This window comes from Chelmon rostratus, chromosome 15 (genome assembly GCF_017976325.1).
Source record: "Chelmon rostratus isolate fCheRos1 chromosome 15, fCheRos1.pri, whole genome shotgun sequence".
Classification (NCBI taxonomy): Eukaryota; Metazoa; Chordata; class Actinopteri; order Chaetodontiformes; family Chaetodontidae; genus Chelmon; species Chelmon rostratus.
In genome coordinates this window covers 13,457,762-13,470,462 of record NC_055672.1, presented here as the reverse complement: position 1 = coordinate 13,470,462, position 12,701 = coordinate 13,457,762, and the positions used below count along the sequence as shown (strand labels likewise).

The 12,701-nt window shown below is 41.6% G+C and overlaps 1 protein-coding gene and 1 long non-coding RNA gene across 2 annotated transcripts in view; both read right to left on the bottom strand.

The window, feature by feature from the left end:
• Positions 1-3,908, bottom strand: part of bahd1 (bromo adjacent homology domain containing 1) — a 29,990-nt gene extending 26,082 nt beyond the window's left edge. Inside the window, exon 1 of the mRNA XM_041954376.1 lies at positions 3,763-3,908. The gene's annotated coding sequence lies outside the window, so the exon portion shown is untranslated. The remainder of the gene's footprint in view (positions 1-3,762) is intronic.
• Positions 3,909-8,697: 4,789 nt separating this feature from the next.
• Positions 8,698-10,466, bottom strand: LOC121618906. The gene is made up of 3 exons (XR_006007453.1): positions 10,363-10,466; positions 10,115-10,263; positions 8,698-9,261 (listed from the first exon to the last, which is right to left on the bottom strand). It is a non-coding gene; the product is annotated as an uncharacterized LOC121618906 (long non-coding RNA).
• Between the last annotated feature and the right edge of the window lie 2,235 nt (positions 10,467-12,701).

Sequence of the window (12,701 nt, the reverse complement as noted above, 5' to 3'; positions counted from 1 at the left end):
CTTTTAGTGTGGTTTGTGTGTTTGTCAGCAGGATTACAGAAAAAACGATTTTCATGAAACGTGGTGGAAGGGTGTAGAACGGGCCTGAGAAGCACCCATCACATTTTTAAGTGGATCAGAATCACCAAGGCGGATACAAGTATTTTTCACTTTCGTTAACGTTGCGAGATAGAGCATTTGGGTAAAAAGTGACAAAAACAGACAGTTATAGAAATACAATGACTCCATATCACAGTCCATATCACAGTAATCCTCTGAGGTAGCCGACACACATAGCTGTTCAGACTTCATGCAGAAAGCCGGTCATTATGCAGCACTTGGAGACAGCGGTTTCATTGGAGAACCGGAACATCCAAATCATTGCCACCATTGTAACAACACTCTTCTCTTAAACTTACATGGCTGTGGAAACAATACCTCCACTCACATCCAAAACTGAACTGTCTGCAATAAACTACAGCAGAGACATTAAGGGAAAATGTCTGAACTGTACGTTTCAAGAGAACAATCAATAATATTGACTTTGAAATAGATTTAATTCTTCCAGTTTCCCCTTAAAACTGTCATTGATGACGAGCTGCCACATTCATGATGTTATTTCAGTTGAATCATTTGATGTTTGTACATGTGTACATTTTAATGAAGTGTTTTCTGGTTTGTTGTTAAGTGTGTGAAATATTTCCAGTTTAAATGAACATAATCTATGCACAGCTGAGATGACAAGGCTTCAGCTAAGCACGGCCATATTTCACATTATTATAATAGTTGCACATCATAGAAATGTGGACTACTGGCCTTGGTGGAGGTCTGTGCACCGAGTGCTCTTCTAGTTTCACTTTTTGCTTGGATGTTGCATATTCCTGAATGAATGTGGGGAACTGGGGGTTTATTAGCAGCCCAGCAGTTCATGTTTTGCCTCTGGGCCCCCTCACGGGTTAATCCAGCCACAATCTCAACAAACAGCTAAGTGAGTACAGCCTTATTAAATAGGAATGATGGCCATAATTACAGACGCACGACCCATGTTGTAATAAAGCTGAATTATCCTTTAGAATGTGATCAGCAAGCAGACCTGAACACACCACCGACAACTTCTACTTTTCATTACGCTGTAACTTATTCCTACTGAGGTAAAACCACCAGCTCAGACATTTGAGACTGTCTGCATTTAAAACGCACAGGTTTCCCAATGATTTACAGCCCAGCAGCTCAGCACATGGCCATGCAAATCCTGCACAAATGAAGTCATTTATTTGCCTGAGTAAAGAATCAGCAACTGACAGCAACAGGTTAAAATGTAATTTTCTTAAAAAAAAAAAAAAAAAAAAAAAAGACCAGAGATGGCTTGTACTGAATGGCATCAAAAAGTGCACTGAGCTGTGAGGGTTCCAGTTAGATAATATTTAACATCGCACTGTGGGGAACAACAGTGCGACTATGACAAGTGTTTTGGAAAAAAGGGACATGCCAGTGTACTTTTCCAATGCTACTTCATGTACAATGAAGTCATTCATCCTGGGTGGGATGTTGTTTTCAATCTAAGAAACTATTTTCCATTAATATCAAAAATATCTCAGCCATTTAATTTGCCAGATGAACCGCACAGTAATAGGAAGAATGATAACATATTCACAATATGAACAACATGCTGTCTTTTTAGTTACACTGCTCACACCTAGTCTCTTAAACTCTCTGTGGAGCACATGTGGCCTGTATCTGAGCAGGAAGTATTTGTCTCCTTTGGGACAGGAGGGAGGACAGTGTGCTTTGGTGACAGGAGGCACGTTCCCCTCCTCCTCCTCCTCCTGCTCCTCCTCTCTCTATGGCCACAACAGGACACTTCTTCAGAAATAATGGGATTATGTCCATGATTGATATCCAGCTTTATGGCTCACGTGTGGGCACTGCACCTCTATTCAACATGCTGCTATGACAGGCTTGTCAAAGTAGGCTCTGGAGAACTGACTAGACACAAATCTACCACGACCTCCAGAACTGAAGCCCTATTGTCAGGCTTTTCTGTCCACAAGAGGCTTTACAAACACCATTATACTGAAGAACTCACTAGGCAACTTGCGTGTCATGCATTATAACCCCAGTGTCATGGCAAAGCCTGTACTTTACAGCATGTTTTAACAGTGAGAGATGATCAGTTTTTCACACATCACTTTCTTTTTTTAATCCAAACAGGGCTGCTACTCACAATTATTTTCATCAGTGATCCCATTGTTATTTGGTTATGGTTATTAAAAGTAACGCGTAAAACGTTCATAACAAGTTCCCAGAGGCCCAAGATGAAGTCCTTAATTTGCTTGTATTTTCCAACAAACAGAGGTGGAAAAAATATTTAGACCTTTTAAGTCCTGACAGTCGTGAAAGTCCCGAAACAACAGAGAGAAAATACTTGAGGCCAGCAGACTTCAAAGGGGCCGGAGCACACTGACTGATTTTCTGAAATATATAAACGTCTATTATCTTTTGTTCACTGTGGGACAGCATGAACGTCTGTTCTCTTTCTACAATTAACAGTTTATAAAGGAAACAACAGCACCACGGAGGCTACAATCTAAAGCCTCTATCAGAAACACACTTCTATAAGCTGAGCATTTCCAGCACAGTGGTTACCCCTCATCATGCACCTCCTAATTGGGCCGATCAGAGGGCCCAACAAAAGGAATCCCTGTTAGTTAAGACGAGCTAACACCATTTTCTCCCAGATCACTTCCTCTAAAGTGATCCATCTCGATCAGCTCTGTGCCACCCCCGACCACATTTAAATGCTCCTGCAGTTGGAGAGACAGATGGGTTCACCTCACAACGTCTCCTGGCACGGGGAAGTACTGAAGTACTATCTGCAAAATGTAATCAAGTACTCATTATGTAAGCAGAATGGCAGTTTTATATTATTACACATTCTATCACTGGACTATCCTTGCTGATGCATTAGCATATAAGGAGTATTTTAATTGCTGGCCAGGAGCTAATTTACACTATTTTATGTACTTTGGGGTCATTAAATGTTCTCTAAGTGCATCATAATTGGCAGTGTGTGCTCATAGGCGTTTCACATCTTAATCAACGAAAGTAAACTATCAGATATATAAACTGTCAAACAAATATTAAGGAGAATAGTTCCCTTTAAAATTGTACTAATCTACTTGCAGTTTGACAGTGCACAAGCTAAAGATATTCAGTTTATTATCACAAACATCCACTTTTGCAGTGAATTTTTGATAGATTTGCTTAAAAAATGGCGCAAACGACGCATCAATCATCCAAAACTGTTGCTGATTTAGTGACCACACAGATTAATCGGCAAATCATTCAGCTCCAGATCCAAACGAAAAGAGCAGCGAGCCTCCAGCGGGACCTTTAAAGACACGCTGTCCCCCTCCATCCTCCATCTAACTCCGACAGCAGACCTCCAAACACCAACTCCGCAGCGGAGTCGAGCCTCAAACTTGCCTCGAACAGGATCTGCCCGTGTGACATTTTCATGCGATCACGAGCCGGAGTCTCGACCGAGGCTCCGCGCTCACGCGACAAAACCAGGCGACCGCGCCACCTGCGCGAAACACGGACCGAGCAAAGAGACCTCTCCAAAAGTTTCACCACCAAAAGGGAAGAATCCGTCTGTAGCTGACACCGAATTATTATTTCCACTGCGGCCGCCCGAGCTGCCTCACGGCTCGGTCTCGTCCCGCATGACACTTTCAGTTTTGCCCCGAGAGGCGATAAAAGCTGACGGTCGCGGAGTCTTACCGCTTCGTACACTGCAAAACAAGCCAGAGAGTCGACGTGAAGGAGGTAGATCACTTCCACAGGGCGAAACGGTGATGCGTCAGGTGTAAGCTTCCCGCGAGTGAAGGAGGAAAACGACTCATGTTGACCCGCTCGGCTGAAGCCCGTTTGACTCCATTAACTCCAAACTGCCGTGCGCTCCGCGTAAAAAAAAAAAAAAAAACCGAGTCTGCCCACTTTAAACTACAACCCTGGATCAGAAGACGAAGCCAGGCGTGCGAAGCTTTCAGCGAGCTCCCGCAAACTACCGCTCCACTTCAGCGTGTTTTTACATAACAGCATCATCCGCTTTTTATGTTGACGCATCATGTAGCGAAAACATGGAGTTTCTTAAAGGGCCACGGACGCGCCCGTCCACATGTCGCCGTCCACGGCAGCCCCGCTGCGGCTGACAGATGGCCTTCACCTAGTTAATGTCTTTAAGCCCTATTCTTTTGACACTTGTCTTCACCCTGGCAGCAGCGCGACACAGAGCCGCTCGGGACTGAATGGAGGATCTGCGGCTCATGACCAAAACCTGCTCCGACATGTGACCGTGCGGTGCCTCCCGGTGCACTGATGCAGAGCGGGTCGTTGTCTCTAATGTGACCTTGTGTTGAAGTTTCCGCCGTGTCACTTAATGTGGAGGATGTGCGGATGTATGTGGTGCACAACAGTGAGGAACCGGTCCTCAAATTCTGTTTAGCTCACGAAAGTGAACTAATATAAGAATGCAGGATACAGGCACGTCTTTCATACACAATTAAGGGAAGCTACATTATTACTGCCCCCTGTGTATGAACTGGAGACAATATAGTCATCTGTCAGACATATTCCATGACTGACACCCACACTAATCTCACACAGGTGCTAATATAACACACGTTTGCATACATTAACATTTAGTCTGCAGGCAGAAATACTGGTGCAAACCTTCTCCTGGCTACTTATAAATGAATATTAATTATCATGGTGCTGCTTTCTAATAAGTCGCCTTTTAAAAAGGGTTCATCAGTGAAACTAAAACTGTCTTATTATTGTTAATAAATCTTTTGTATTGCAGTTAGATCAGTCAGATTTTAATACTGGAAGAGCGTTGGGGTTGCCAGGTTGGGTCCTGTCCTTGTGTCCTGTGTTTATTTGCACTGTGCTTTATATATTGTAATATATGTTGGAAAGTCTTTAGTAAATATGGATTTCTCACTTTAGAACAAGCCATCATATCTGCATTGACAAGTTGTATAATGTTAAATAAATTGTAAATAAATGAATATTAAAGTAGGTCCAACCCCTCAAAAACACATCTTATTCTTCACAATGTCTTTTAACATTTAGCTTCAGTAAATAATTTATTCACCATTAATACATCTATTGTAATGTATAAAACCTATATGAAGGGTTCCTTATTAGAAATACATATAATAATTTCCAACAACCCATTATAAAACAGACGGGTTTTTAAAGGCCATCATGTATGCCTTTGCTCAGGACACGCTGAGCTTTTGTTGAAGAAGGTGTCATTGTATCCAAAAAACATTTATGAAGGACTCACTTACAATGAACTTCAGGCTCGGTGCTTATTGTGAAGAGGAAAACCTTCACTTGACGATAAGGTGTTTGGTTTGAATGTCTCCCCTGAAGGGAGGAGCCCTTCCTGCTTAATAAAGAGCCATCCAGCTGAAAAAGACAAAGCACGCTCCACCAACACAAGCTACACAGCAGCTTGCTTCACAAACGTCTGGAAGGCCTCAAGTTGTTGCAAAGCATTACATGATTGTTTAACCCTTCAGAAAGCAGCTGGCTTCATCGTTAACAAACTTTACTGTAAAGTTAGAACCAATCTGACGATAAACCAGGTCTGCCTCACTGTCTGAAAATTAGCAGAAATGCACCAGCGGAGATGAAAACACACATGATTAGTTGTCTATAAACAGACTCCTTTGTGGGGCAGATGCACAGTCACGTCTGACGTAAACTCTCATCCTTCATGTTGTCGTTGCGTTTTTGACAGGAGAAATGGACCAGCTGCCACTTCAGGACAGGAAATGGGTAGAAAACGTTTGATTTATTGACCCCATCAGAGGAATGTCGCTGGTATTTCGCTCGAGGTCAGTTTCACAAACATTTCTATTTCACACACGTGAATTATTGTTTGTAGCTTGGCTGCCTGTGCTCGAATGTCCCCTCGTCAGAACTCTGTGGCTGGAGTGTTTTACATTTGAAGGTCGGCTCTCGGGTGGTCTTCTGCGTTAACTGTGTACTAATTTGCTCCTCACATTGTACAAACTGTCGTTAATATCTCAAGTTGAGCAGCAGCCACAACCGCTGAACTCAAAAAGTGCAATGAATGGAGATGGTGCCAATACTTTCCCAGAGATGTTAGAAAATGTACAGAAGATGGATTGCCAAAAAGTGCAAAGCTTTGGACATGTCCAAAACATGTGTAAGAGAGAAGCTGGGTCTCTTCTGCATCGACCACAAGTGGGATCTATATCAGGTTTGATTTTGGAAGGTCTAACTTTAGACCAATGGAGTCTGTGTACAATCTTGAACTGAATGACAGCGTGTCTAAGGCAAATGGAAGATGAATAGATTCCCTGTATTATTTTGTGCCAAATGTCGTCTGTGATTGGTTCATTTAAATCTGCTTGCCACTTATTCTTCAGGAGGTCTAAAGGAATCAACTTGTGAGAGTACAATGTTTCATATATTATACTAATAGTTCATTTTCTAACTAATTTACAATCAAAAATTGTTTTTAATAGACAGGTTGGTGGACGCAGCGGAAAACATTGAAAGTTTGAAAATGCAAAATTTCTGAGCTGCAGATATCTGTAAAAATGTGATCTGGGAATATGATATTTTTGTACTAACTGTTCAAAGGAGGCAAAATTGCCGTCGACATACAGATCAGACAGTGAAGCTATACCTCTTCTGGACCAGCCATCAAAGATCTCATCTATTAGTGATGGGGAAAACATATGGTTTTTTGCAATTGGTGTAGCCTGAGATAAATCTTTAAGCGAGAAAGATCTCCTAAACTGGTTCCAGATCTTAATTGAGTGCAAAACGATAGGGTTAGAAGTATAGTTAGAAATGGGCTGTGTGAATGGCTACTTGGAGCACAGTAGGGCTTTTAAAGAAGTGGAAATTACAGATGTCCTTTCAAGATTCAGCCGTTCAGCGACATTATTGTCGTCATCATTACTCATCCAATATAACATTGCTCTAATATTTACAGCCCAATAGTAATACAAGAAATTAGGGAGTGCCATCCCTCCCATTGAAAGAGGTCTCTGAAGTACATCTCTTTTGATCTCTTTTTGTTCCAGATGAAACTTGATATCTGATTATTTAATTTGGTAAAGAAAGATTTAGTTAAAAAGACCGGGAGGCACTTAACTATATATAAAAACTTAGGCAGCATGTTCATCTTTACTGTATTAATTCTTCCACCCAAAGAGAGAGGCAGCAAATCCCACCGTTTGATGTCCTGACTCAGGCTCAATAGTAGGGGCTGATAGTTAGCAGCATAAAGATGTTTATGTTTATCTGTGACCCATATGCCGAGGTATTTCAATTTTTGGGGACAAATTTTAAAGGGGAGTGAATTTAGGGATGTCTCATTGTTGCTGGTGCCAACAGGCATCAGCTCATTTTTCTGAATATTAACCTTGTAGCCGGACAGTTTGCCAAATTGTGTCAGCAAGACCATTAATTTAGGAAGGCTCAACAGGGGATGTGATATATATAGAAGCATGTCGTCCGCATAAAGCGAGACTTTATGCTCCTCCCCTGATCATTGGATTCCTTTGATGTCAGTTTTTTGCCCCGGCGCTAAAGCTAGAGGTTCCATTGCAATTGCGAAAAGAAGTGGTGACAAGGGACATCCCTGTCTTGTGCCACGTTTAAGCTTGAAAAAAGGAGATAAATTATTATTAGTACGAACAGCAGCCATTGGAGATGTATATAATAATCTAATCCACGATGTGAATGTGGGGCCAAATCCAAACTTTTCTAATGTGCTGAAAAGATAGTTCCATTCCACCCGGTCGAATGTCTTTTCAGCATCAAGTGAGAGGACTATCTCAGGCACATCTGGTGGAGAGGGGCTATAAAGGATAATAAAAAGGCGTCTAACATTGAAAAAGGAGTAACGATTCTTGATAAAGCCTGTTTGGTCTGGTGAGATAATGGAAGGAAGAACACCCTCCAGTCGACGTGCGAGAACTTCGGCGAGGATTTTTGCATCAGTGTTAAAAAGAGAAATTGACACTCCAGGGGATTTTTCCCTTTTTTGAGAATTACAGAAATGACTGCCTGACGCATAGTTAGTGGTAAGGTCTTGAGTAAAATGATTCTTTAAAAACTGACATTAACAAAGGGACAAGTTGGCCTGAAAATTTCTTGAAAAAATCTGTCGGATACCCATCCGGCCCTCTGGACTTGCCACTTTGCATAGATCTGATTGCAGATATTATCTCCAGGGCCGAAAACTCCTTCTCCAACGTCTCAGCTAAGCCTGGGTCCACAGATGGAACATGTAGAGATCCTAAGAAATCTTTAATTGCAGAGGGTGTTGTTGAACATTCTGATGTATATAATGATTGATAAAAATTTTGAAAACAGGAGTTAATCTTAACACTATCTGTATTCTTCAAACCTTGTTCATCGTTAACTGCAGGTATAGTCTGATTGGCAGTTCTTTGTCGTAACTGATGGGCAAGAATTCGTCCAATTTTTTCCCCATGTTCATAGCATCCATGTCGAGATTTGGAGAGGAGATATTCAGCCTGTCGTGTTGAAAGGATATAAAAATTCGGTCTGCAAGGACAGTCGCTTTTTCATTCCACAAAGTGTCTCACATATTTACATATTATTTTTATTCTTTAACTCTCTTTTATGTCATTGTCTCCACTTGTATTATGATGTAGTATAATAAAGATGATATAATAATGTTTAAAGATGATATAATAATGTTTAAACCTGACTTGTTTCCTGTAAAGTGAAAATCCAGCCTGTACAGAGCTGTCATGTATCGTTCAAATGCACAGTTCAATCCCTGAACTATCGCCTTCCCTTCAAGAAGCTCTGTGTGCAGAGAGATCACAGTAACAGGGACGCTTTCTTTGCAGTGTTTTTTTTTAAATTACATCTCAACCATAAATGTATTTCAGGACTATGGCGGTCATTTGTGCTTCCAGCCAAAGGAGCTGACAGAACCTCTTCTTCACGTCTGCAGTGAGCTGAGGAAGCATCATCTCTTTCAGCTCCACTACAGAGCTCAGAAATAAAACAACCAACTCTGAGCGCTCCATCTCAGCGCTGGGGGGTCCTATAACACAGAGTCCAGAACGACACGCAGCAGAGTGATTGCAGGCAGTGCTGAAGTCCAACCAAACGTCTCTCTGAGTGACGGCAGCTGACAGCAGATGAGATGACAGGAGATGAACTGAAGGCAATAGACTGATGATCCGACATCTGAACAGGTGATGGACGGAGAAGTTTCAGCAGCAGGTCGTTAAAAGAGGGATTAGAGAAGTGCTGGTCATTCAAGTTTGAGAAAGAAGAATGATTTAGGAGTCTGTGATTGTTTGAAAATTACATATGACTTCTTAAAAGTATTGTTTAAACTTCAGTTTGTATATCCAGTCGTGGAAAGCAACAGAGCACAAGTGGTTTATTTTTCTAGTTTCGAGGTACTTTATACTTCTTCTCCACTACATTTCAATACTTTGCTTTTTACTCTCCTACCTTTATTTAACATATACTGGATGCATGATAATGATGACTTTGCCAAATAGGATTTTATACAAAAACATATGATCTGTTAGGAGAGTTGTTGTTGTCCTCCATCTGTTTACAGTGCAGCACAGAGGAATGAAATGATGTTTCTGCTGGTGTTCAGTGCAAAACAAAACGAGTGAATGATGCAACAGTCAGTGAGAGTGAAGCAAACATTCAGAGCAAAACATAAGGTGCAAAAACAAGTACAGACAGAAGATACAAAAACAAGGTTCAAATACGTAGTGCAATATGCAGGACAATACATGATATATAGAAAATATAGTTAGAAATATGAATGAGTGTAAAACCTATGAAGTGAAGTAGTGCAGCAGCATCAATAATAAAATAATAAGATATACTGTAAAATGTGTGATAGATGCTAATGTATTCTTGCTGAGCTCCATCTCTACAGCTACATTAAAATGCCACTTATGTAGTAATGATCATAAAGCAATATTATGTACTATATATACAGTTTGAAATGGAACAATCAGTATAATGACTTTTACTTCTGATACTTAACTAATAATTTGCTGGTAATCCTTACCTGCTATTACTTTTTTAAACGTGACGGTTAGGGTGAGAGGGTTAACCAAGGTTTATTTACAACATGAAAAACACAAGTAGTCACTGGCAGCGTGAGATCCAAAAAAACATAAACTCAGAGAGTGCTGGGCTGTGTGGGCATGGGAGGCACTGAAACAAAAAAGAGAGGAGACAAACAATTACTCCAGGAGGAATTATCAAGAGACAAGAATGTTAGTTTACCACAAGAGATACGAGGCCAACTGATACCACGGTATGAAGAAGTATACTCTGGCGTAGAGGAGCGTCTCAGCAGAGAATAAATAGGCATCTTGATTCAGGAAGTGAATTCAGGTGCGCCCAATCACTCCTCGACGCAGCGGGGGGAAGGGAGCCTCAGGAAACAAAAAATAAAGTTAGCGCCAACCCAACAGAAAATAGGAAGTGGACCTTCACAATAAATGCACAGGAAATACCAACCGCCACATTAAATGCAGTAATTCTTTTAACAGAGTATATTTATACTTACTTACTATCACTTAAGGAAAGGATCTGAATATTGCTTTAACTGCTGTACATTTTGTCAATTATTTTGTGCATACAAAATTAAGAAATATTTAAAAATCTCAAATGCTGAAGAGGTTTTAGTAACTTGGCACAGAAACAATGGTATTCATGACAAAGTGCTTCAACCTTGAGAAGCTTACAACCCCGATTCCAAAAATGATGGGACAAAACACATTTTTGGCCATAACTCAAGAATTCATATGCTAATTATGGCAAAAGTTCACCCAAATGTCTTACGGGATAAAATGAAGAGATGACATGTCATTTCCAAAAGGTCAAAGGTCAACTTCACTGTGACATCATAATGTTCTGCAAAAACTTTTCTGGAAATTATTCAACATCATAACTCAGAAACAGAAGGGGGGATTGACCATAGTGACCATAGTTCACATTGGGTCAGATACTGAATTGGTGACACTAATCTTTTGTGTCCACCTTGAAACTGTGCTGCTGTGCTGCTGGGTTGAAGGTGTGTGTGAAACATTCACATTTTACAATTTGTAGCTTCTTTGCAGCAACATCCGTATTTGAAGCACTGTAGCCCACCACAAGCTCATTGGTTCTGTTGACATTGAGCTTCAGGTGATTGTTGTTGCACCATGTGATGAAGCTCTCTATCAGTCCTCTGGACTCCTCTGGAAAAACAGTTTCTAAGTGAAGACAGCATGTTTCTCGCTGGAAGTGATTCACTGGAATCATACGTGTCAATACGGTGATGAAGCCCAGAAATTCAAAAAGGTTTATCTTTATTTCCTGCAAGCAGAACTACTTTATTTCACACTAGTGTTCCACCATCCTTAGTGTTGTCTGTGTTTCCCTTGTTAGTTTGAGATTCCATGCCATAGTCCTTTCACGAGTGTTTTTTGTTTGTAACTTCAATAACCTAGTTTCTGTTTTCCTTTCCTAGTTCATAGCTTAGCCGATTTGTTCTCCTCGTTAAAGAGTGATTTTCTGTTTGATTACTTTTGTTATTTAGATTCTTGTGCCTCTGTTTTCTAGGAGTGTATTTTGAGTTGTTAGCTTTTCATATCTAGTTCTTTCAGTTGGTCAGTTCCGTTTTCATAGCCCTTTGTGTTTTCCTCCTTCGGAGCGTCTTTGGTTTTCTAATTTTGTAGCTGCAGTGTTTTAGTCTAATCTTGTTTTTGTTTTCTTACCCACGCCACAGCCTAAGTTTGTTCCAAGTCTTGTCTTTGTCTAAAGCCCAGTTGCGTTCTGTGTTTGTAAGTTTCTTGTGTTGTCTTAGTCTTGTCGCTAGCTCCGTTGTGTTGCGTGTAAGTGTTAGTCTATGTTCCCCGGTGTTGTCTTCGTTCTGTGTGTGTGAACCCCGTTACCCTAGTGTGTCTTAAATCTTAGTTCCCTGAGTTCTGTTTTTTTCTTGGTTGTCATTGTGTTAAATACATTTGTTTAATTATTTCTACATCCCTTGTGTCTGCGTTTGGGTTCTACCCCTTAGTTTCCCTAAGTCCCCACTTTCCTGACAGAACGACCGGACCAATATGAACCCAGCGGACTTTGATTTCCTGTCCGACTCTGAGGACCTGTCTCAGATTCAGACGATCTCCTGGGTGTTCCATACTGGGGACCTCCACTGGTCCTCAACACACCCTCCTCGGGGAAGAAATACCAACCTCAGGTCCTGTACCAAGCAGACCCAGTTTTTAGCTCGGACGAGGACTATATTCTGGGTGTTCGATTCTGGGGACCTCCGCTGGTCCTCAATCCACCATCCACCCGGAAGAAACAGCAGCCCAAAGCAAAGTACCCAACAGACCTAGATCACAGCTCCGACGAAGATGACCCCCTGTGAGCCCTGCCCGAGTTGCCCTCGTCTCCAGCGATCACGCCAGCACCTGCTTGGAGGAGGCGGAGATCCCGACGACCGAAGGGGTCGAGTAGCCATCAGCCTACCAGCCTCCTGTCGTCTTCAGTGCTCCAGCTGCCGTCACCAGAACCCAAGCTGCCCCCAGTGCCCAAGCTGCCTCCGGTGCCTGAGCTGCCTCCAGTGTCCGAGCTGTCCTCGCCTCCAGTGTCCGAGCTGTCCT